Source organism: Phalacrocorax aristotelis, chromosome 6 (genome assembly GCF_949628215.1).
Source record: "Phalacrocorax aristotelis chromosome 6, bGulAri2.1, whole genome shotgun sequence".
Classification (NCBI taxonomy): Eukaryota; Metazoa; Chordata; class Aves; order Suliformes; family Phalacrocoracidae; genus Phalacrocorax; species Phalacrocorax aristotelis.
In genome coordinates this window covers 10,013,244-10,037,346 of record NC_134281.1, presented here as the reverse complement: position 1 = coordinate 10,037,346, position 24,103 = coordinate 10,013,244, and the positions used below count along the sequence as shown (strand labels likewise).

General features: G+C 36.8%; 1 protein-coding gene across 26 annotated transcripts in view; it reads right to left on the bottom strand.

Annotated features, from left to right (window-relative positions):
* FHIT (fragile histidine triad diadenosine triphosphatase) overlaps positions 1-24,103 on the bottom strand; it is a 628,816-nt gene that overhangs the window by 487,789 nt on the left and 116,924 nt on the right. For 10 of the 26 annotated variants that reach the window (XM_075095801.1, XM_075095802.1, XM_075095808.1 and 7 more), the window contains one exon: positions 16,426-16,472. The exons of 14 other annotated variants lie outside the window; for them this stretch is intronic. The gene's annotated coding sequence lies outside the window, so the exon portion shown is untranslated. Of the gene's footprint in view, positions 1-9,835; positions 9,928-16,425; positions 16,473-24,103 lie in introns of all 26 variants that reach the window. 2 more of the 26 variants (XM_075095827.1, XM_075095805.1) reach the window with 2 other exon arrangements.

The window sequence follows — 24,103 nt, the reverse complement described above, 5'->3', positions numbered from 1 at the left end:
TATAAAATCACTTATCTTTTGCCTCCTATGTTCAGTAAACTTGTAGTCAGCTCTCAATTGTTAATATAGCTTGAAAAGAGTGTATTAGGATTTTTCACAAGCAATTAAGGTCAATTAATGCTCAATACATTACTTTCCATTTGATAGCTTACACTATGGCAAATATTTAACTCAAAACCACTTACTAAATTTCCTGCTTACTAAGCTAGGCTGAAGACTTCCAACATTCTTTTTTTTTCCTGTTGGATTTTTGTTTTTAAATTTAAATGTAAATGTAACCATTTATTCTTCAAGACATGGTTTATCTAACATACATAACCTTTTTTTAAAAAGCAAGTTTCTCTCTCTCTCTCTCTCTTTCCCACCCCCCGACCCCCCACCCCGAATATAGGCAAGCTGCAAGGTATCAAATTCTCTACTTGGACAAGAGTCAGCGGCTCTGCAGACATCCTCAGTACACATCCACCCTCAGTTCCAACACAAGAGACAAACAGCAAGGTTCAATACATGACAGGAATAATGCTCCAAGGTGACGACCAAATGTTGTGCTGAAACTTGCTCCTCACTCAGAACATCACACTGCATCAGCATTATTCAGCTAACATGGAAATTGCAATCCATTCTTTTACACAGCCACCAGCAGATAACCAGGCAGATAAACAACTGAACGATAAGTCAGGTTAACCTTTACCAGCAGGATGAGGGAGGAGTGCACAGCACTTGGCTCCAGCCAACAACAAATGCATTTAAGATCACCCTGCACTTTTCTTAAGAACAGCAAAGTTGTGTTTAATTAGCTTTTACATCACTAAAACCATCAGAATCTATAACCATTCATGTCATTGACAAACTGACCTCTGTGGCTTTGTTGTTATTATTAATAACAGAGTAATGATAATAAATTATTTCATGCATGCAGCTCCTTTTAGAGATTAACTAAGTAATGTCTGATTTCATTTGAGAACAAATACATTTCTGCCTTCAGGGGAAAAAAACCTGAGAACTAATTCAAATAAGCAGATATATTTACATCTGGTTTACAATTTAAGAGGGGAAAAAGGCTTTTAAGGTAATTTTCAAAGAAAAATATACAACCAGAAAACTAAAAAAAGTTTGAAGGAAAAAGGATTGTAAAAATAGAAGGAATATAAATTGTGGGAAATGTTTATGACAACACAAATTCTCTAAACAAATGTTATGGAAAACAGATGCTGAAAATTCAAATATATGTGAACTATTTTGATTCTGTATTCTTTTTAATTTGCATTTGGCAAGTCACAGAAAGTGAAAGGCTAATCCGAAAGAGTTATTTCCAAAATGGATTCCTACCCCACAGTCTTTCCTGTATGCAGAAATTGAGCTTTACAGGTATAATAACAAAAATGACTAACGACACCTGACATTAGAATTTAAAATGTCCTTCATGCAAATGCACTTGTTCCTTGATTCTTTTGTAATACAATAGCAAGCAGGTATTAGAATTGGGGGTGGGGGGAAGCCAAAGGAGATGCATGGAAATTACACAATGAAGTAGTTTCATTGTGATATTGAGAAGGATGAAATGAATACAAGCTAACACTGATAGAGGAGTTTAGCAAGCCCTTTCCCCTCAAACTATCCATTCACTTAGATTGCCTTCATTGCAAAAATGATTTTTTTAAAAAATCAAATTACATGATTTAATCTGCTTAGCAACAGCTTAAATAGCAGGAAAAAATAATTAATTTTAGCAACAAAATGAGATGTTTCTTCTGAAAGGGATAGCGTCAAATGAAATTGACCCACAGCTTACATACAATCACATCAGCTTTTTGAAACATTGAGCAACAGTCTTCCATATTTTAAAAATCTAGAAATTAACATTTAATATATGAAGTCCTTTGCCTTTCAGCACTTCTAGCACAAATGCGACTGCACTCCACCACTACATGAACATCTAAAGAGTGAAGATACAAATGATGGCTGCGCAAGCTCAGAGTTTGCCTCTAAAAGGGGAATCCTGGAACTCCTCTTCCATGTCCCCTGTCCTTCCAGACATGCTCCTGCTGCTCAGCTCTGGCACCACGCATGCCCTTTGGAAAGCGCACTCAAAACCCAGCATATCGCACACTTTGTGTTATGTTACAAGTTGAGTCAGTTCAGGGATGGGTTCGATGCACCCCAGAGTGGGGAGAGCAGAGTCACAGGACCCCTGCCACTAGCATGAAGTTGTTAGAACAGCTCCGCTGTCCCACGTAACCTCTCCTTAAATGCAAGTCAATGTCAATTATTTCAGTTTCCAAACTTCAAGAAATGGAATAGGAAAAAAAATTAAACATCTGTTATTTTAAAAGTATTTTTACAACTAATGTTATTTCATTAGCAACGTGGTTTTAAAAAATTTAAATTAAGATGTACTGAAACTTAACAACATGAGACAGACTATCCATAGTAGTTTGTGATTGCAAAGGGACTTTCATGATTTGAGTTAGTCATGAAGAACTACAGGATTTGATCTATACTTAAGGCATTTTCCTTTTAACCAGTTTACCTTTTACAGATTTTCTGACATCTCTAGAAAAGTTGATTTTCAAAAGAATAAATATTGAAAAAATAAATCTTACCTAAAAAAACATATGAGCCAAATTGGCTTTCTTACTGTTAGCCCTTTAACATACTAAAGCATAGAAACAAATAAAATATTTCTTATGAGGAAAAAAAAAAGATAGCTCAAACAAAAAGGACACTCAACTCCATTTTTATAGTTTATATCTATTTGGTTTACTTTCCCCACATTCGCAATGATCTCGAGTACTTCTGTTCAAAATGCCTTTTTCTACCAAATTGGTCCTTCTCCATTGATCAGACATTGATTCCATTAACCACAGATAATGCAGAATGGTACAGCCCAGCAACATTAAACATTTTTGTGATAAGATGGAAATATTATCAAGCTATTTGCATTAGACCAGTCTGACGTGTTTTCTTCTGCGAAACCAGCGCACCCTACAAGAATTATTAAAAGATACTACAGCACAACATAAAGATTAAAATAATTAACTAGAGCTATAAACAAGTAAATATTCCATTTTGCTTCACTTCCACAAAGGAAAACTAAACTGAACCTAAGAATCACACAAAGATCTGTCTCATGATTAAAGCTCTACATATACTCAGAATTAGCCCAAAACTAGCTACTATATCTGAACTATAAAATAGGCTGCAGATGGGAAGAACATACAACCCTTAAACTTTAGTTTAACTACATATTACACAAGACAAATTGGACAAGCAAAACAATTTGCTCTGCAGAATTCACACAAGGAAATGCTATTTGCAGAAGGCTAAAAATGTTCTCCCAATATTGCATGGTATCTGGATTATCTACTACATCAAGAGGCAAAAAAATTAAACATCTTGAAAATCAGATCCACTTGTCATGAAAAGAAGGTTTCTGAAGAACAATAAGAGTCTCCGAATTGAACTTCATCAAAAGACAGTGCAACTGCTCTAGTACCAAAAGCATGAAACAGTTCTCTCAACAAAATTTTCATAGTCAAAGCTTGTTGATATGTTTTTGGACTATGTTCTGAAAGCCTTAAGATCTAACTACAATCATCAGACCAACTTTCACCTCAGAAAAACATTTCTTGGTATAGAACTGGAAAATGTACTTTCACAGAAGACAATACCCCAAGAAGCTATGGCCAGCTCCATTCCACATTCCCACCTCTTACTGCTATTTGCCTGCCATGCAAACAACACTGATACTGAAGATGTGAATATCACAAGAGACTTCCCCTCTGCTAGAGGAGATCTCTTCAGGCAATACTGACATGGTTTCATCCATTTATTGCTATTGAAACTGATGTAGAAAATGGAGGAGTTCAGTGCGTAGAACCCACTGAATTCTTGCAGATATAGTTTCTTTTCTTCTTTGAATATTCCAGGCGAAGATCTAAGCTGCTCTCTGTAGCAGCCATAATATCCTAAAAATCTACTGAAACGGGACAGAAATTCCAGGGTAATAGAAGCTCAGAGACAAATGCACTTTGCATGGATTTGCTGATTTATACATACTGAGACCTCTTCAGAGTATCCTTTGAGCAAGGTAAGACTACTTCAAACACACAAAACTATACCCAGTAGCGATGTATAGTTTATTAATGGTAGGAAATCTCCACAAGCCAAGTTAGGATATAACTTCTTCAAACACACTCCATCTTCTCCTCATCCCCATATTGATGTGCTCCTCCCTGACACAGTTCAGGTTTGGTTATCCAACAACCCTAAAAGGGCTGTTCAGCTTCAGCTCACTTGCCTGAATTCAGCTAAACCTTATCTTTGATACACTTACTATGCTGCTGTTGCTCTTCCGAGACATAGCAGAAGTCAGACAGAATGCTTTACAGAGTCTTGAGCCCTTCATTTCAGACGCCTACAGGGAGCACAGAGTACTACTTCACTTACTAGATGACCAGAAAGAGCAGTGAACCTGTCACTGAACAGCTGACTTGTACGCCAAGACACTACCACTAAACACCTAGCTGATGCAACAGGATCTGATCACCCCTTTCCTGCAAGAGGAAAAATACATTTCCTGCTTTATTAGCATATCACTATTGTAATAAGGTGCAACTCCAGCCATGGAAATTATAGTAGGGATAACGGACATCTACCTGTCTTTACAGCAAAGGCCCCAATTCTACTTGTAACACGTGTAACTCTCACAAAACATAAGCACACTAACACAGCACATTAAACCTGGTGAACTGGAACATCTTTTATGAAGGCAAATCCAGTTGTCTGTCTGGTGGGCTGTAAGTCATGCCATCCCACGTGCACGCAGCACAGTCACAGAAGAAAGCTGTCTCCATGGCACTCAGAAGTTAAGGTAGCCCTTCTTCAACTTGTGACATTGTGGGTATCATCACAACAGTCTAAGAAAAACTTGAAAGGAGCTCAGTACATAATCTCACGTGCCCCTTTATGTACCCTTTTTTTCTTTTATGTTTACATCCAGTTGAAGAATACTTCAGCACTAATACAGCCATCAACCCCTCTCCTTGACACATGAATTCACACGTTTCCAAGGTGTGTCCACTGAATCATGTCAGAATTTAGTCATTGATTGCCAGTTGCATCACTTTTTGTTAATCCCTTTGTTCCTTTAGCCCAAGGCTAGTATTTCTTTTGATCAATATAAATCTTTTCTGTCGTCTTATTTTTGCTGTCAGTCTGTGAAGTATTATGTTGCTGAGCCAAGATCTTCATTTATATCCCTGGTACTGCAGTCCTGTTCCTCCTGACAGTTACCCTGTGAATATATCATTATCAATCACCCTGATCCCCCCAGGTTTGTACATAAATCCACCTCTCAGGAACTGACTTCGATGAAGTCACAAGTCCCAACCCATTAAATGCTACCTGCTGCAACAGAGGCTTTACTTGAAAGTAGCACTGTTGAGAGACTTGTTTGTTGTATTCTGTGGCGAAGAGAGCCGTTCGGCAACAGTCAAGTAGGGATGTAAGGTTTTCAGATCATGGATACTGGAAGCCCCAGGTAATTTTTCACATCTATTCAAAGTGGTATTTAATTTAATATTTAGCGCAGCACCACTTCCCACTTTATACTGGAACACCTCTTTATACTTAAATAGAAATACCAATGTAGTAGTTACAGAAAAAATTGAAGTTCTTAATTTTATATACTTAGCACATATTAAATATAAGACAACTATTTGTATGCACAATGGTTAGACCTTACAAATCTTTGCACACATAAAGACATGAAGCTGAATCCTTTTTATTTAAAATAGCTGAAAATTCAGGTCTTCTTTTGTCTGCACTGCTACCCAATACCAAAATCCAACATGTTTTCATATCTGCTAAACAGAACCCCAGTCCAGAGCTGGGAGGAGGATAATGGACACAGCTTTCAGAAATGCTGTCGTCACTGGGACAGATTCATAGCTGTAATAAAATGCAGTAATGCTATAAGAGTATTATCACTCATCACTCTTCATAGTGCAACACATTTTTCAGTAATTCAGAAAATACTCAAAAGTTGGTGTCTTTCTGTGCTTTTCCTTCTCCATCCTTCTCATGTACACTCCAAAAGATGACAAAAAATAGCTCATTAACAATACACTTATCCAGCCAGAGGAAATAGATATGAGAATATTTAAATATTAGCACTAATCAAAAATGTTTTCCCATCTTATGAATATTTATTAATACTGCTATTGTTTAATACTACTATCGTTGCATTTTGTTCTCTAGGTAATAAGCCCATATACATAAACACATCCATAAATTTATGTCTGTATTTACAACAGTGTAAGACAAAATGAAATATTCATTTCCTTTCAACCCACCCAAAAGCTGACAAATTCTGTAACAGTAAACAATGTCCTACTCTTCATCATACAACAGTACGATAACAGCAAAACAAAGTAACCTCTACGTGGACACTACCTTCTGGGTTTGGTATTTAAATCCAACACTACCATTTCAAACCCAGAAAAATTTCCAGAATTACCAGTCTCTCATTAGACAGCTTAGTTCTTGGTCTTGGCTCAGCCACATACACCATCACATCTGTTGTCATGAGCAGCTAATTTTCGGCAGCATTCCCTACATCTATTCCTTTAATTACCTAATTATCTCTAATTTTTAAGCAGACAACTGTATTACCATAGCAAATAATAAGGGTAACCGCATGCATAAGCAAACAGACAAGGATACTAATGTATATCTTTGTCCCGTTCCCTTGTGCACGTGATTTTCAAAGCTACAGCCATTCAGGCCTTCAATACGAAGGCGAGACCATTAGGATGTCCTCCCATCATCTATGGGGTTTTGGGGTAGTTGTTTTGGTTTGTTTTTATTAAAAACATTTTCAGCATACATCTGTTCAACTCTATCAAACTTTCCAAGTTTCCTTAAAACACCAATATTCTCTTTTTGCCTAGTTCTTCCAGTGTTTCTGCATGTTTACTTACATTAAATAAAACCCCTTTTGATACTTACAAGGTGAGATAACACTATTTAATCGTGGTAACTAAATGTTTGATCGATATTTCAGAAGGAAAAAAACTATGCCCAGTAGTGATGTATAGTTTATTAATGGTAGGAAATCTCCACAAGCCAAGTTAGGATATAATTAACAACTTATGGCTAAAACAGCAGGTAAGTAGATAGTTCAATTATTAAGAATGTCTGTCAGGAAATGTTCTTGTTTCTAGCACCTATTTCTGTCATGTGTATTTATCATGTCTTCTTAAGCCATTTATATTAGTCTGCAAACAATGGTGGGTAGGTGGGTTTGAGGGGGTTTTTGTGTGTTTGTTAACAGCAAATGATAAAACACCGCTTCAGATGCCATCTTGTTCTCATTCTTCTGAAAAAATCTCCTTAGTCAACAGAGAGCAGACAGGCCTGTCCTCCCACAAGGAGCACTAACATTTATTTATCCTGATTTGACTGAAAAAGTATGTCTTAATTACAGACACAGGCCAATTTGGAGCTCACTGTCTCCACATTTTTTTGTTTCGGTTACTGCATTTTTCCATTACTGTATGTAACATGGCAAAGCATTATTCCTTTATTATAACTCAGTGTAAAGTATTTTATGCCTTCTCATATGAAGCATGCACCACAAAATAATCTTCACCTATTGTATAACAATAATAATATAGAAATGCACTGTCTGCTATACTTCATTGCCTAACGGATTTATAAAAGCAGGTTTTGTCTTTCCTTAGTCCAAAAATTTCATCGTAACTGAACTAAAATACATCTTCAGAACATCAGATCATTTGTTGTCTTATTGGTGACTACGCAAATAGGCAAAAATCTTTTATGTTAGATCTTTGTACCATTTTTCTTCTGCATCTTTAATTGACAGAAAAAAAATTTTATTTGAAAAGAGAAATCAGAAACAAAAATAGCATTTTTTTCTTCCACATTATATATTAGCAGTAAACAAGCACAGTAATTCAGCAGAATTATTATAGAGCCTCCTGATAATAACCTGCCACAGTGAGAAAATAGTAAATAATAGACTGCCCATCAAGCCAGGTGACTCTTCACTGTCTGCAGTGAAATGTACACTGCAGCAGATGTAGATCAAGAGTCACTTTCCGGAGTGTGAATGGATGAAGACATATAGTCCCTAATAATCCCAATTTTGTATACTCTTTTCTGCAAAGAGATGCATTTCACCTTTACTATAGGAAACAGTAGAGGTCAGCTTTAACATATTTGTTCTAGCAGCTCTTGTGGTGACATGAAATTCTGGCAAATAATGTTGAATGTTTTTTGAAATTTACAGTCTTTGGAGACTGTCATTTAAGAGCTAGATTATACTATTATTTGTTATTGAAGGGGCATAATCAGTGAACACCTTAATTGCATTTAACATCTAAAACAAGCTAGAATGCCAACAGAAAATAATCATTGGTTTAAAGAGGACCTATTTTAACTATAACTGTAACCAAGACCATTATAGTGTTAATAATTCAATATTGGTTGAAAACCACTCTCTTATGCCTGATTTATACAGACTGAAGTAGGCATACGTTATGCTACAGGTGGATGCGAGGTCGTAAGAAACCACTTTACAGTCTTCCCAGAAGTACAGTGTCAAAAAGGTCACCTGTGGCAAAGGATCTTTTGGATTAGTCTTTCAAATCAATGCATGAATTAAAAGCAATTTACATACAAATGGGCTAATACTCTGCCTTTGAAATTAGATGAATTTTTAAGAGATTTAAGAAACAGCAGAAAAGGTCAGTTAGGCATTAAGTATACATAATGCAATTTTTAAAAACTGCTTGTCTTGAAACGACATGTTTCTGGTTTATTAATATTTTGTATTCACAGCCTGCTCTGCTCAGAAAGGTACTGCCAGCTATTTGTGAGCAAACACAGAAAAATGACCCGTGCTAAGGATATCAGATTTGAGGTAACTATGGTCTGAGACTTAGAAAGTCAAATTTTCTTAGTATTATCATAGTTTGAAAGCACTTCTGTTTTCACATGGCAAAACCAAGAAGCTTTAGTCAAAGTCAGTGAAGATTATTATATGCTGGAAAACAAACAACAGAATCTTAGGGAGACTTTTCATATGAGGCTTTATTTTCACCCTGCTATAAATCAAGGCTCCAGTATGGCTTGGTTTCTCCCTCTTTAGACCCTGACGACAAGAATGTCTTATTCATCCCTAGACAGCAGAACCTGCACTGGATTTTATTGTGCCTAGCAGCCCAAATGCATGCCACAGATGAAGCAAGATCTAAGAATTAACTTTCAGTTTCATGTGCATGTATACATACGTGCATGTGTAAATAATCCTTTAGACTAAGGATTTTTTTTCCTCATCTTCAGAAATAATCCTTAAATCTGTATTATTTAACATGGACATTCTTTCCTTAGCCATTTGTTTATATTACGGTATCCTCCTGTAAAGAAGTCATTACTAACTCCTACATGCTCCTGCTTTTTTACCATAGAACACCTTGGTGATGGCCCTTTACTTTGCAGAATTAATAAATGACAATGACATGGGATCTAGTGTTGCATTAAAAAAACAAAAAACACAACGCACCCACATTACCACCTCCCTTTTGGATATATCTGTGTAATTAAATAGTACGTTCAACTTCCCATTCATGGACGGCACAGAGCTCAAATATGAAGATATAGTCAAGCAATGTCCACTGAAATAAAGTACTTTCTTCAAGGCCAAAGTTAGACAGACAGTGCTTGCTCAAACTATCTAAGTAAAATCCAGCACCAAATAACTATGAACTAACAACATGATTCAATGCTGAAGCCATTTTACTAATGGTACCTCAGCATTCTCAGTAGCCATGCCATTGACTTGATGTTTTCTCAACGCCGAGGTGGATCATATTCCGTGGATTTATGTTTTTCAGAACTAGGCTTGAGATAAAAAGAGGAAAGGATTATTACCAGGATTAAATAATAATAATAAAAAAACTCAGAAAAGAAGTAGTGACAGTACAATAGCAAGGAATGCTGATGCACAGAACCGGCTATTGATGGGACATGAAAAATAGCACAAGTACTTCTCTATAACCAAAAAGAAGAAATAACATTTTAAAACAGAAGCATTGCTTGCTAAAAAAGCAATGAAGAATTATAACTTATGTTGCACCACAAGAATAATCCTTCTGATAATATCCTACAGTATTTAATAAAGACAAAACCAGCATGTGTCAGACATTAACAATAATGTACTATGAAAGCTTCAAAACCATTTATAATACAGTTCATAATCCTTCCATACAGTTAATTTTTAAAATGACAAAATTCTAAAGAAAATATTATTATCTAATCAACCTTTAGGATAGTTCCCTTAGAAAGCCTGTTTTCTATCATACTGTGCAGCGTAAAACTGAATTTTATGTAGTAATTATTAAATTGGTCCCTTCCCATTCAGGAAGGCAAAAGAAATCAACAGATGTTTGCAATGAGCCCTGCAGCAAGGCACAATCAAAACCAAGAAAATTTTATCATTTGAGTTGATTCCAGAAGATAAACAATGAAGTGATATAGATACAAATAGAATTCTGAGGCACATAAGAGGAGCAATAAAGTAAAGCACAGAAGACACACTACAGCTAACAAACTGTGGGTAAGGGGTAACAGTACTATGAAGACAATTACTCAGTTAACTGTTCAAGTAACCAGTGTCAGATGACTTACGTCCTACATCAACTATATACTTTATCAGAATCAGATCAGTTTTAGCTTATATTACAGGACACAACCTTCTCAAGACTCCAGGCAGCTTAGCTTTGGAAAAAATAAGGAAAAAAAATATTTTTATTAAAAGATATCCAAGAGACTCAAGAGAGGAAAGTACTTCCCAGTGCTTTAATAAACAATTCTGATATTACAGAAAGTATTAACCATAAAGGAACAAGAGACACCGTACATCTAGTTCCTATGAATGTATTATTATAGGAGAGACTCCTTATCGCAAGAGCTAACTGGGCCCTCAAATATAAAAGACAGTTTAAGATTGTAAGAAGATGTTTAGCAACAGTTCTAACAAAGAATTTGATGAATTTTTTGTTCTTTTCCTATGGTAAATTCATTCCTACAGAAGCAAAAATAGCTTAAACCAATTACTGCAAAGTTGAGAGAATATTCACACAGATTTACCTTGAGAAATTACCATTCTGTGCAGATACTTTTAAAGCAGGTAAATGAACTTGTACAGCAATTCAGTTGATAAAAAAAGCTAGATGCTTTCAGTATGTAACTGGCTGTTTCTGGTGCAGATTATGCCCATAAATGGGGTCATTTCTTTAGTTGCCAATTATACAGATACATATTTTGAGTAAAAGCTACCATGAAAAAAACCACTGAAAATTTAAACCTATACTACCATGCATTCAAATGCAACAAATGCTACTTACTTATACAATTTTGAATGGTTTCATGTATGAACATGATGTAAATCAGAGGAACATAATCTATTGTATATATATGAGACTCAGAGCACACGTGGAACGATGCTCACATTTCCAATCACTGCTTTATGAGAAGTATGCAAAAATAAAGCTATAAAGATGTCATTCAGTCATGGAGGCACTGGAAGATCTAGGATAATAATAATGAATTAAAAAAAAAAAACTTAGAGGAATGAGATCTAGCCTTTGGAAAAAGAGCAGATCTTGCCAAGTTACACAAGAATTTTGTAAAAGAACAAAAGGGACTGTTTATAAGGCTGTAGGAGCTTGTGTGAAATACAACAACAAAGGGCATGAACTTAAGCTAAGGAAAGGTCATCTTCAGAGAGACTATTGGAAGAAGTGCTTTACACAGACAATAGTTACGATGGAAAATAAAACTGTGACAACCTTTGCAACAAGTCATACAAACTTTAAAAGGTGACAAGCATCTGAAAGACAGTTATTGTGCAAATAGAGAAAGAAGGAGAGAGAGATGCCTGGCCTTTTCAAAAATAGGCTTTGCATCCACCCGTCTCTAAATCACCAGCATTACATCCCCATCTACTGCCTCGTAAGTCCACTAAAAAAGAAAATTGACACCAAACTAAACTGAAGGATCTAACAAGAAGATCCTGACAGTTGAAATGGGTCTTAGAGATTCCATCTCCAAATGTTATTGCCTGAACTCACTCATTTCAGTGAAGGAATAAATTTTGTCCCATCTATTTCAGAGCCTTCATTTCTCTTTTAATGATTCTTTCACTTTAACAAGTTTTGATTTAATAGTTTGGGTGTATTAAACAAAGAAATAATCTTAAGTGGCTTCCCATCACAAATATAATGAATTGTATATTAAGGAACTTAGATTTTTTTTTTTTATCTTGTGTCATCTGGTCATCACCCTGAATCTCACATCTTTAGAAGTCAGAAAAAATATTATTTTTACTAATTCTATGAAATACCAATAAGAGCGGAATACTACTTTCTAAATTCTGACCACCTGCAGAACAGGCAAGGGAAACTGGCAGGGCTCTGAGGAAATCCAAGCTATGTTTGGAATTGTATCCTCAGGAAGGTTCAAAAGGAGCTTGACATCATCTTTGATACACATTCAAGGACGCACATACACAGTTTCGAAAGTAAAAAGTAACTCTCACCGTAAGAAGTCTCACTAAAACAAATACAACCAAGTCAAGATGGCTCCAGATGCTCAGTTCTTCAGTGAAGGGATCAATAAAAAAGTTTAAATTACAGGATTCCATTAAAATTGACTCTACTGTATCCTACCACACGCACTACAGAAAAGAAACTCTACTAACCACAGCCACCTGTTTGCTTAAGAGCGAAACTACTTCTGGAATTGGCAGTTGTTATTGTCTCTACTAACAGATTCTACTGAGACTGGCCTTGGGTTACCATCATTCAATAATGTTCCTAATAAGAGCAATTGTTACCATAATTACTGTATTTTAGAAAGCATAAAGAAGTTGAATGGCTCTCAAGATCTTTAAAGATTTGTGGTGATTTTCACCATAAAGACGACAACATATTCGTTTACCAGATGTCAGATCATGCAACGGATCATTAACAAGAGGGTGTTTTCTTAATTCTTCCCAAATAAATACCAGCTGGTTTATTCTCAGAAAGCAGACATAGTCACAAGCATCTCTTATCTGATTCACTTAACTGATATCAAATATATCATGTATTAAAACCTCTGATGTTCATTTATAACTTCATCTCAAAAGCAGTACACTATTTATACTATCCTGCAAAGATCCAAAATGATACAATTACTATTTTCAGACTTCTAAAAAAACCTGAGTTTAGTGACATTTTAAAAATTTATTTAAATTGAAAAAATTATATTACGCAACTATTCCAGATGTACCCCAGAGGTGTTCTGATTATTAGATAAGGAATAGCACATTTCTTATCTGTCAAGAGTACTTCGAAGATCATAATTTCAATGGGTTAATAACTTTAGGCCACTGCATTTGAACAATCACCTCCACACATTCGAAACAGAGAGTAAAACCAATATACTTGGCTATCTGGAGTCTGCTGTATATTTTAGGCAAGACAATATTGATGCTCCCTGACAATCAGCTGCTGCTCATCTTACAGAGAGGCACCTGACCCTTGCACATCTCCAATGTAAGTACAGAAGTAACCTTTATCAGCATTGCCTTGTCGCAGCTAGGGATCCATGCGCAAGTAGTACTTTTATCAACTTCCAGCCCATTTCCAAGGGAAGAGGAACAGGAGAAGGGTGGAGGGAAGCAAAAAAACCAAAACCAACAACAAAACTACCACACTGGAGCGGGGGAAAGAAAATGACACCATTCTCAGCATTGAACTATCTGTTTTTACCTCCTTTGGCAAGCAAGCTGGCTCTAACAGACCCAGTCTCTAGTGTCTGCCTCTTTCTCACTGTAACTGGAAAGCTGGGATCAAGGAAGACACATCTATTTGTTCCTCTCCGTCACTAAAATGAAAATGTCTCCTGCGATTTCATCAGGTTTGAGTATCCCACTGCTGGACAAGACCTCATTTCTTCTAGAGTAAACCATAGCTTGTGGGGGGAAAACTAGAAGAAAAAAAGATCTATAGAAAAGGAAAAGGAAAAGGGTACCACTTTAAATGTAGTTTCCCTTTTGCAAGTGACCTGTTTTAAAAAAGAGAACGTTCTCGGTCACAGTTAAGGAAGTACAAATTCCTCGAATAAAGCACAAAATTAAAAACCAACTTCTCCACATCATCAAAAAGCAACAGTTACTTCCAAGAAGAGTTGATAATGACAGACCATCCACAGCTTTATACAAGGGAAAAGGGATAAATAGCAATATATGTGATAGCTGCTAGTTATCAGAGTGAATCATTTAGAACTCATTTACTAGGGTATGTGTCTGCCAATACATCAGTTGCTTGAGTTGCTCATTCCACAGCTAAACTACTGCACAAGAAGCAATTTCAAAACTTTTTTTTACATAATGCTTAACAATTAATCAAAATGTATCCATTGCTTTTCAAATGAACTGTTTTTCCTTTCACATTACACATTTAATAATGGGTTTATTCTTAACCTGACTGATGATAATTCTTTGTCTTCATAAAAATACAAATGGAAGAGGGAGAAGTTCTCCTGAACCACGTTTATTTTATGCCACTCAGTGAATCAAAGGGCAAGCAAGTATCTCTGGATATTATCTAGTTCATATTTGTACCCTACAGCAGGGTAAATCCCGGCCATTTCTGTATTAACCATTTTACTCACCCAAGATGATCAAAGAACCTAAGAGCTGCAAGGTAGCCTGACAGAAGTTTTGTCTTAACCTATTCGTATACATAATGGGAAGATTATTGAGCTTCTGATCCATCTGCATGCTTAGCTAGCCCTGCTGTATTTCTTAGCTAACCTGAAACTGTTTAAACTTCAGTCTGTTCTGTTTCAGGGAGGGCAGGGGGTGGGGGAAGTATCTCCCCTCTTTACAATGGTCATTTATGTTTTTGAGGGTTTTTTGTTTGGTTGGTTTGGGTCTTTTTGCTCAACTATCTCAATTCTTAGGAATTTGGAGCCTGAGAAGTACTCAAGAAATTACAAATAAAGTGACACTCCACTAACTAGAACAGTTCTATATTAGCCAAGAAATATATTTACAGAGTGGGAACACAGCACACTTCCCTCCACACCCAATAGCTGAGACCACAGATGATTAATTGATGCTATACCCAAAGCTTTGATACTTCAATACATTGCACCAGCAGCCACATGCTCTCTCTCATGCTTTCTTGCACCATTTCCATTGTACTCCACCACAATTTACCAAAACAAATCCACAGTCCTATCAAAGAGGGGCACCATAACAAGATCAATGAAACCCAAATGTAAGAACCTTCTTTGCTTCCCAGCTCAGAAGTATTGTGGTGGTTCCTTATAACAAATGAAGACAGGTTAATATTAAGAAATTACTTCTAGCTTTAAAACCAGGGGGGTTTACCACCCTGCAAAACTAACAGTTCAGTACTGAAAGGTCTTGTTTCACTACATAATTTCTTCAGGTAATTGCTATTAAGTTACAGCTCACTAGTATGACCAGTTGGGTTCCCATTATTGCCACATGGTGTGAATTGAAAGGACTGAAGGCTTCAATGTCTGCAGATACTCTGGCTTGACTAAACTTTAATTTTAGAATTCATACAGGCACATCAGCGGCACAGTTCAGCTCCCCATTAAATAACATTAGCTTGGTGAAGAATTAGAAGATGCACAAGGCCACAAGCAGGGAAGCAGAAGAGAGCAGGAGAAGGTTTGTATTTGAGTGTACCTCACAACAGATTTCAGCAGAAAGTCAATCTCTCTTCAGAGGTTAGGGTGTGCAGCTGGGTACTCTGTTTAGCAATGCCAAGCCTCTTGGCTTCATAAAATCTGCTGTTGTGATCGGATTGAAACATTTTTGCAAGAGATACAGAGGAATAAACTCTATCACAGATTGTTAAATAACCCTCACCCGGCTCTGTCTACTGGGGGTTGGACTCTCCAGCCTAATCTCTTATTCAAAGAAAAAGCCTTATATACAGCCTGCATCCCGAGTACCTAAAGCTGTTTTGCATTACTGGATTTACTGGAATCCTTCTGTTTCTAACATGTTCTGATGCACAAAACCATGCTCCCAGTTCAAACATGAGGCATGTAGATTTGGATACACACAGTTTCCTGTTACATAAGTTACTTGGTTTGGAGTGGTTCCCCCCCCCCAGGGTGTTTCCAAACACTGGTGAAATGGGCACTGAAACAGATTTGCACTGCATATCCCACCTATGACAACACATCAGTGATTTGATTTTGTTATTCATTTATTTGTTTATTGCTGTCAGGGCCATGTGAAGAAATCACTGATGGGTCTCACGTCCCAGTGAACAGAGCAGTATGTTCATATGAGAAATACACACTTACATTAGGAGGCTGCAGGAGGCCTCTTCTACATATTACTCAATCTTTACCTGAAAGAAGAAAACACAACTTTGAGATCTTTAATAGAGAAGGTCACAAAATTGTTCTATGGAGAAATACATCCATGAGTGCTCGTTGTGTGGGACGAGGTGTATTCTCCATGGGAATCTTACTGAACTCCTCACAACAGAATGGTTCAGTTTGGGGGGAATCAGTTTCTATTTGACTTTATTTTATGCATAGAGTTACAAAAGCGTACATTGCTTTACAGTATGTACTTCTGCCACAAAACCATCAAAACAAAAAAATTCAGTAATCATTAACATTTAGAGCATCAATTATCAGCTACCTGTTAAAGTACCAGTTGCCAAAATGTCTATTTAGTAAATAGCGTCATATTGGAAAGCATTACAATCAATACCGTGTATTTTAGGATAACCACTAAATACAAATTTTGCTGTAAATCAAAAACTTGGCAAACCTAATGTTTCTTTGGTGAGAAGCTTCAATGTTAAGCATTTTCATTCAGATTTTAAGCCTCAGCCCAAAGATTATGAATTCTGAGTTTTAATTAGATCTGCTCTTCAGAATAAGTCACAACTCTTATCCTTACAGACAGCACATCTAGAGTTAATCAATCTTCGGAAAGGGTTACATGAAATGACATTAACTTCCCACTACTATACAGTAAACCAATGCATTGTCTGAAGAGAACTAAAAAGCAAAGCTATTTCTCTTATTTGTACACAGTTAGGAGCTCCTTGTTAAGACCTGTTTTAGCTACACAAGTATTTTAGCTCCAAAGGTAAGAAAAAAATCCATACCATATAGCTCAGTGCAAAGGATGATTAGAGTGATTTTGTAGTGTGCAAAGAAGGGACAACATGACCCTATGCATTTCACTCTCAATTACACTACTGTATTATAGGAGAATGGAGATTAAACATTCCTGTCATGCACAAGATGTATGCAGCTGCCTCTTATTATTGGTGAAGGTCATGAGTAAGGCCAAACCTATGACTGCATTCTAGCTAAGTAATTCAGCAGTCCCTTTTCCAAATGTGATTTGATAATGAGTCATTAGGAAATACGAGCCTGGAGTAAGAAATATGCCAATGTTTAGGAGACAAGTATATGCAACAATCCACACTGTTACTGTAAATTAGTGACATGAGGATTTCTCTAAGCGTAAGTACAAAGCCACCATGAACAGAATTAACCTACTGTGGCATTTTGTCAGCCTACAGAATGTTTAACAACACTGGAAAGTGCTCCAAGTAGTAGTTCATTGATTCTATTAAATCCCTCTATCCAGGTGCACATTTTGTGGGACAGTCATTTCCTCATCAGTAACTTGTCTATTGTTTTGTTGCCATCAGTATGATTTACTGTCATCCAATAAAAACCTTTTGCTTTCATAAAAGTAATATAAGCATCTATAAAGAGGAAATATTTTGTTCCAGAAGTGTAATTCCAGTGTTTGGGATCGACTGTTGCTGAATCAGAAGAATGGAGAAGTTCTTACTTCGTTTTGTATTCTTCCAAAACACCTTTCTCAAATGTAAACAGAAAGTTAACAGCCATGTGCAGAGCATTAGGCATTAGGAAAGGTTAACAATATGGGAAAGAAAGGCTTGAAGGAAGTACAAATTCTGGTTGGTAGAGACACAGTATTTTAAAACATAAGGACTCCTTAAAAGTATGCTTGACTGCTAATGACCACCCTAGGATGTTCACTTTAGTACTAGTACCTGGATTAAAACTGGCAGATGGCACAGCTGACACCCACAGTCTGGGTTGGGAGACCTAACCAAAAATGCCCTGAAAAGACCACTTGGGACTGCCCTAAATTTCAGCTCCTGGGAACACTGCCAGAGCAACAACTTCCTGAGATTGAGAAGGTAATAAAAGTACCTCCAAGGAAAAATATGAATAAACTAATTCATGGATAACTGATTTTTAATAACTAACTATTCTGGGAAACCAAGTCTGGAGAGAAGCAGCAATAACTAGTCATTCCAGTAGCAATCCTCAAAGGAAGGTCAAAACACCAGGACAGACTCCTTGAGGCTGAGAGGTTGCTTCAGGAACCCATCTCTAACGCTACCTTTGATAGCATCAACAGTTAGAGCAGTTGTTTGCTTGTTTCTGACTCCTGCTTTTATTTTTTGGTAATTTCAGCAGTTTAATGTATTAGTGGCTAAGGATCAAGCAAGAATGGATCCTCCTGACCTACATATTCTATGAACCCAGAACAGACCATATGCCCTGCCCTGAAGAGTCTCCGTGGCCCAACACCGAGTCACACATAGCTTTCAGTATTCACCACTGCCAAGAACAAGGGAAGGAAGATAAATGCTGATTCTCTTTTTCTCAGCTAAAAGGGGACATCTAATAAAGCCATTCAAACAGAGGGGGATCATTTTACAGGGTGCCAGGTCTCTGGAGTGATGACTGTGCGCATTCTTTACTGTTTCAAGTGATAGCAAAGCCTACCTTTGTTCCAAAACTTACAGCCTTCAGCTGACAGAACACGGAAGGATAAAAAGCACTGCCACAAGCACTCACACCAACTTCACTAGAGCTATGAAACATCCACAGCTGCTTTCACTGGTGTTCAAGGAATGAATAGTTTGCCTTTTTTTTTTTGCCTTTTTTTTTTTTCCTTTCTCAGCTAGCTGATTTAATACTGCTCTGTGAAAAGCCATTACAATTACAGAATCCGAGCTGTTAAATCTTAATAAAAAAAAAATCCTCATCATCACATAAAAGGAAACACCAAAATATTTTGTCGTCTTTATTAGTCCCACTAAAAACCTTCTATTCTTTATCCTGCAAAAAAGCATCCCCATATTTTTCTAGCTAAGCAATTTGACAGCATAAAGGCAACTTTAGAGGCCAACTTAGATATGATACATATACACACACACACATAGATATCTATATAGTGTGTATAAACACTGGTTTTCAAGCCAACACTTTGAAGAGACTGACAGAGACAAACATTAACAAAAAGCTTAACCATCTATTAATTAAGAAGCTTTATACTTGAACATATTTCAGCTGTGTTTTAGAACTATACTAATATTTCAGTTATTTGACCTTCCTTGACATCACACACATTCGTTCCTCAGCGTATGTCTCAGAATCATTATCTAAGACTAAAGCAGAGAGACACAGGAAAGATACTTAAAAATAACTGTCAAAGGTTACAGGCAGGATTTCAACTCATTATATTAAAACTCCATCGGTTCTCAGTTTCATTAATTTTTATTCTGTGGTGTGGCTTCAAGGCCCACCATTTTGATTGTTTGGAATAAAGAACACAGGATTTAAAACCCAGAGGTATAAGCAGAACCCAGGACAGCCTTTTAAACAAGGAACAGCAAGAAACTTGATGATTTTGGTGGTTTTTTCATTATAACCTAAAGCCATAAGTAAGTAATTATTAATTACCATGTCTCTTCAAGGGTGAAAAGGTCTTAAGGAAGAAGTAGAGAAAAATGAAAGCAGAAACTACAAATTTGATATATCTTTCAGGAACTTTTAGATGGATTTGTTGAAAAGACAAGGAGACATTAATTTATCTGGGTGTATGGGTCTTTTTCCTAAATTTGTCATCTCAGGAAGTTACTAAGACCTCTTCTCTAGGAAGGGCTTCATATATATTTATGAGCTGTTACATAAGCATGTCCACATAATGGGACTAGTCATATTCCATCATTTTAAAAAAAGATGCAGTAACAAGAAGGATTTGTTTGTCCAAAGTATCATAGATTTTACAAATTAATGTCTACATTTTCATCCTTAGACACATCCATAACGTTAAGATTTATACTCTTGCCAATGATTTATAGTAAGATCTATTCCATATCTGGGATATCTGAATTTGAATGTGGATGGATTTTCATTAATACTGATATAGGTGCATCCTATTTTATGAAGTCCCAGCAAGAATGAATACAGCTCCACAACACTGGGAAACATGTACAGAAGTATGAGACAGGAGCCTACGGGCTAAAAGCACACCTGAAACCCTGCCATCCTACCTGACGTAGATTTTTTTTTTTTTTTTTACTTATTTATAAAGTGTTTCATACTGAATTCCAGTCTTTTGAACTTTTCACTGATTTAATACTACATCTTGCATCAAAAATCTCAACCCAAATACTGCCGGTACCTACAATACAACCTTCTCCCCACCCCAGTCAGACATTCTTAACTGTGAGTAGGGAGAAAATATAACTTATCAAACCCTTCTAAGACACTTATTCAGTCCATCACCTATATGCACAGCAAATGTGTCCGCTAAAGGTTTAGATTTAGTCACGGAGAACTTTCAGTGTTTCACCCCTGAGAAAAGGCTGACAATTGTAGCTTGCTCGGAGAAAACCCAAATCCAAAGACTACTTACAGAGGCAGTTTTATTCTATGCTTTACTCATTCTGTTAGTCACAGAGTTTGCTCTTTTATGAGGATATGCAAAGCTAGATTCTTCTAATGAAGCACTAGCAAGCAGACAACACTTGAAATTGCTTCTACTCTGTAAAGTCAAATGGGAGTATTTAACATTTTTCTGTAATTGCTAAACCAAAGGCTAATCATAGACACCTGTGACAGCTAATGGGTCTGTATTAGTTAAGCTAGTCAGACAGGATTTAACCTTCATTTCTGTTCAGGTGATGTCCACAGTCATTAAAGGAGAGAATTAGCGGCAGAGTATCCAAGCAATACAGTGCCATTCAGGGATGAGAGCTGCTTAATAGCACTAAAAAAAAATCCTCTTCAGTTTCTTGTAAGTTCACTTTCCCCATATGTTATACCTGCAAGAAGCTTAGCAGCAGATAAGGGTTTGGGCATTTAAGACAACTGCCCAGCATGCTAACCAACACCTTGCTTCTGTGCTTCCATACTCCCACCTATTTGTCCGTACTGATTGTTTTCAGCCTTCCACTCAGAGGCCTTAATCTCTCTGGATCAGAAAATTTTTACCCTGTAGGTCTCTAAGACAGCTCTCAAAGTGGGTCCTGGTTTGCAGCTTAATTACTCAGTGCTACAGTAATTCAATTAGTAAGAATGTGGCTTGTCAAACCTAGGATATCTAACATGTCAAAAATTAAAACACATTGAGAAATTAAAATATTTCTCAAGTTCTACCATTGTGTGGAAGTGAGATGAGCTTAGAGAAAGTTGAAAACACAGATTAGTAGTTTGAAAATTGAAATTCTTTATTTTTTTTAAATCCTTATGCACAAGCCTTAAAGTGGCAGCTGCTAATAAAAGCCATTTAAGAGCAGCTTCCACTAGAGCAGGCTTTAGGATGATACTGTATTTAACAGCTACTGCCAGTTTGGTGACATTAAAAAAAAAAAAACCAAACTATTATACACAGTCAAGTGAGAAAAATCATAAAGAAATAAAGTAGCAAGTAATTTCTGTAATATCATAAGTTTCTAGCGAGTTGCTTGAGATTTTTTTTAAACAGTATCTCATGCAGTTGAACTCCAGCCTACTAGTAAATGGGACTCACTGGGGTAACAACTTGTGCTGACTCTACAGAAGGAGAAAAATGCCAAGAGGATATATAAATACACTGAATGTAATTTACATTCTGCTGAATTTAGTGTCTGCCAAGTCTAGCACACTGCTTGAAATGTTGTGTTTATCAGACATCTGGGTAAAATTTAGGAAAGCTGGGAGATACAGACATTTCAAAACCATTTGGAAGAACCTCATAATAGTTTATTGTCATGCTTCAAGATAAGTCTTTTTATAACACAATGACTATATGGTCACTATGAAACCATCCTACAAGTCTGATTCTTGAAGATAATACAAAAACTTTTGGAACTGAGTGTTTAGGGAATGTCAAAAGGATGGGAATATCAAAACACTTAAGTTTTGTAAGGCAGCCTGTGCCCAGAACCTTTACACCTAAGACTTAGAGAGCTCTGGAGGACAAAAGCAAAAAAATGTTTTCTGCCTTAACAGTTTTTCCAGTATTAACTTTTTTCCCCCATCTTTTTTTAAAAATATTTCGTGGGAAGATAAAGATCTCTTGAAAACTGTTAAAGACAAATTTGGGAGTTGTTGCAATATTCAACAGTGCGTTAACATACTCTGCTTGTGCTGAACAGTGCATAAATACTGACCAAGAACATAGCACATTTGCAAAAACCGTCACCACAAATTAGGACAGTGAACTGGTCTGATCCATGCCTTGATCACGGCACAGCTATTTTGTATTTTCACCTAAAATTCTTGCATTTTAGAAGTTTCTGTAAAGAAAAGCCAACAACACAAAGCTGCTCACTGAATTTGTAGTACTCCGTGGTGAGAATGATATAAATCTTGGCTGTGAAAACAATCAGCTTCATTCTTGTTTTTTTAGAAAGGCAGGACTTAGCTTGCCCTTCCCAGATCACTATTTTCCTAATAGGCAGGATATCAAATGACAGCATTTACAAGGAGACTGTACTTGGGGAGGAACATTTTCTCCAAAAAGTAGACAGCTATATGAGACATACATACTTATACGCCCAGATTTGCTGCAAGCCCAACAGCCAGGGAGCATAGTAAACCAAGGAAAAATAAAAACCATGAAAGATTCATCACCTTGAGGCATATCCATGCCCCATTTCTCATCCTTCTCTGATTTTGGGGGCATGCCTTGCTTCTCATATGAAAGGCCTGGAGTTCCATTCACCCTCTTCAAAATAGTTTACCTATTCTCTCACCATCTTTATACACCTTTTTCAGGAAAAAGTCAAAAAGCACCACCAGCAAAAAACCACCCCCAAAACCCCCACGTAATACACCCCTGAGCATATGCACTCAGTGCAGGAAACAGCTTCCAACCCATAGCTTTGTAGGCTGAACTTTGAACCTATAGCTAGCTCCCAGCAGTCCTGCTGAGTCTAGCTCAGTAAGGTAAGTACCTGCTATACCTCAGCTAGCAGAGAGAAATGTGGATTTTAAACAAGACTAATGCTCAGATTCCCAGCCAAATAAGGCAAAAACTTCAGTGAGTCACTTTCTCCTGTACTTAGGATGGTTTCCAGTAAGTCCAGAGCCATGTATTAAAAACACCTGAAAGTGCTGATGGCTTGCACACACTGGAAGAGAAACTGAGATTAGAATCAGCTAAAAAGAACCAGCTAAAAAGAACCAGGCTAAGCCCAACAAAACCTTTATGTTTCAACAGATATTTGTCCAAAGGTTACAACTGAAGTGTCCAGTTAATAACTTGAGCTGATAACCTCACAGACGTATAGCTTAAGTCAGCAAGTGGTCCCACATACACTAGTCTAACCCCTTCCCTGGAACTACCTAATGGATTTTGACTTTCATAGCTTTTTTTTTCCCCCTGAATAAATCCTTCTTTGGCTAAGAGCATGTCTTGGCTACACCAGAGACTTCAGACTGTATTTTGCTACACACTGTGAAATGTCAAACATACTTCTGGCCTGTATGTAAAATCTAAGGCTGTACAGAAACCCCAAGGTCTCAAATACGCTGCTCAGCCAGTTCCCTCCCAGGCTGCTGCTCCCTGACAGTTTTCAGTTTCACTTGGGAATAAGCCATAAAAATGTTCAGGAAAGAAGCATCTAGAAACGACCATTATATTTTTTCATGCATATCTGGGGAGGTTTCTTCTCTGGTTAAGAGAATCATTTCAAGC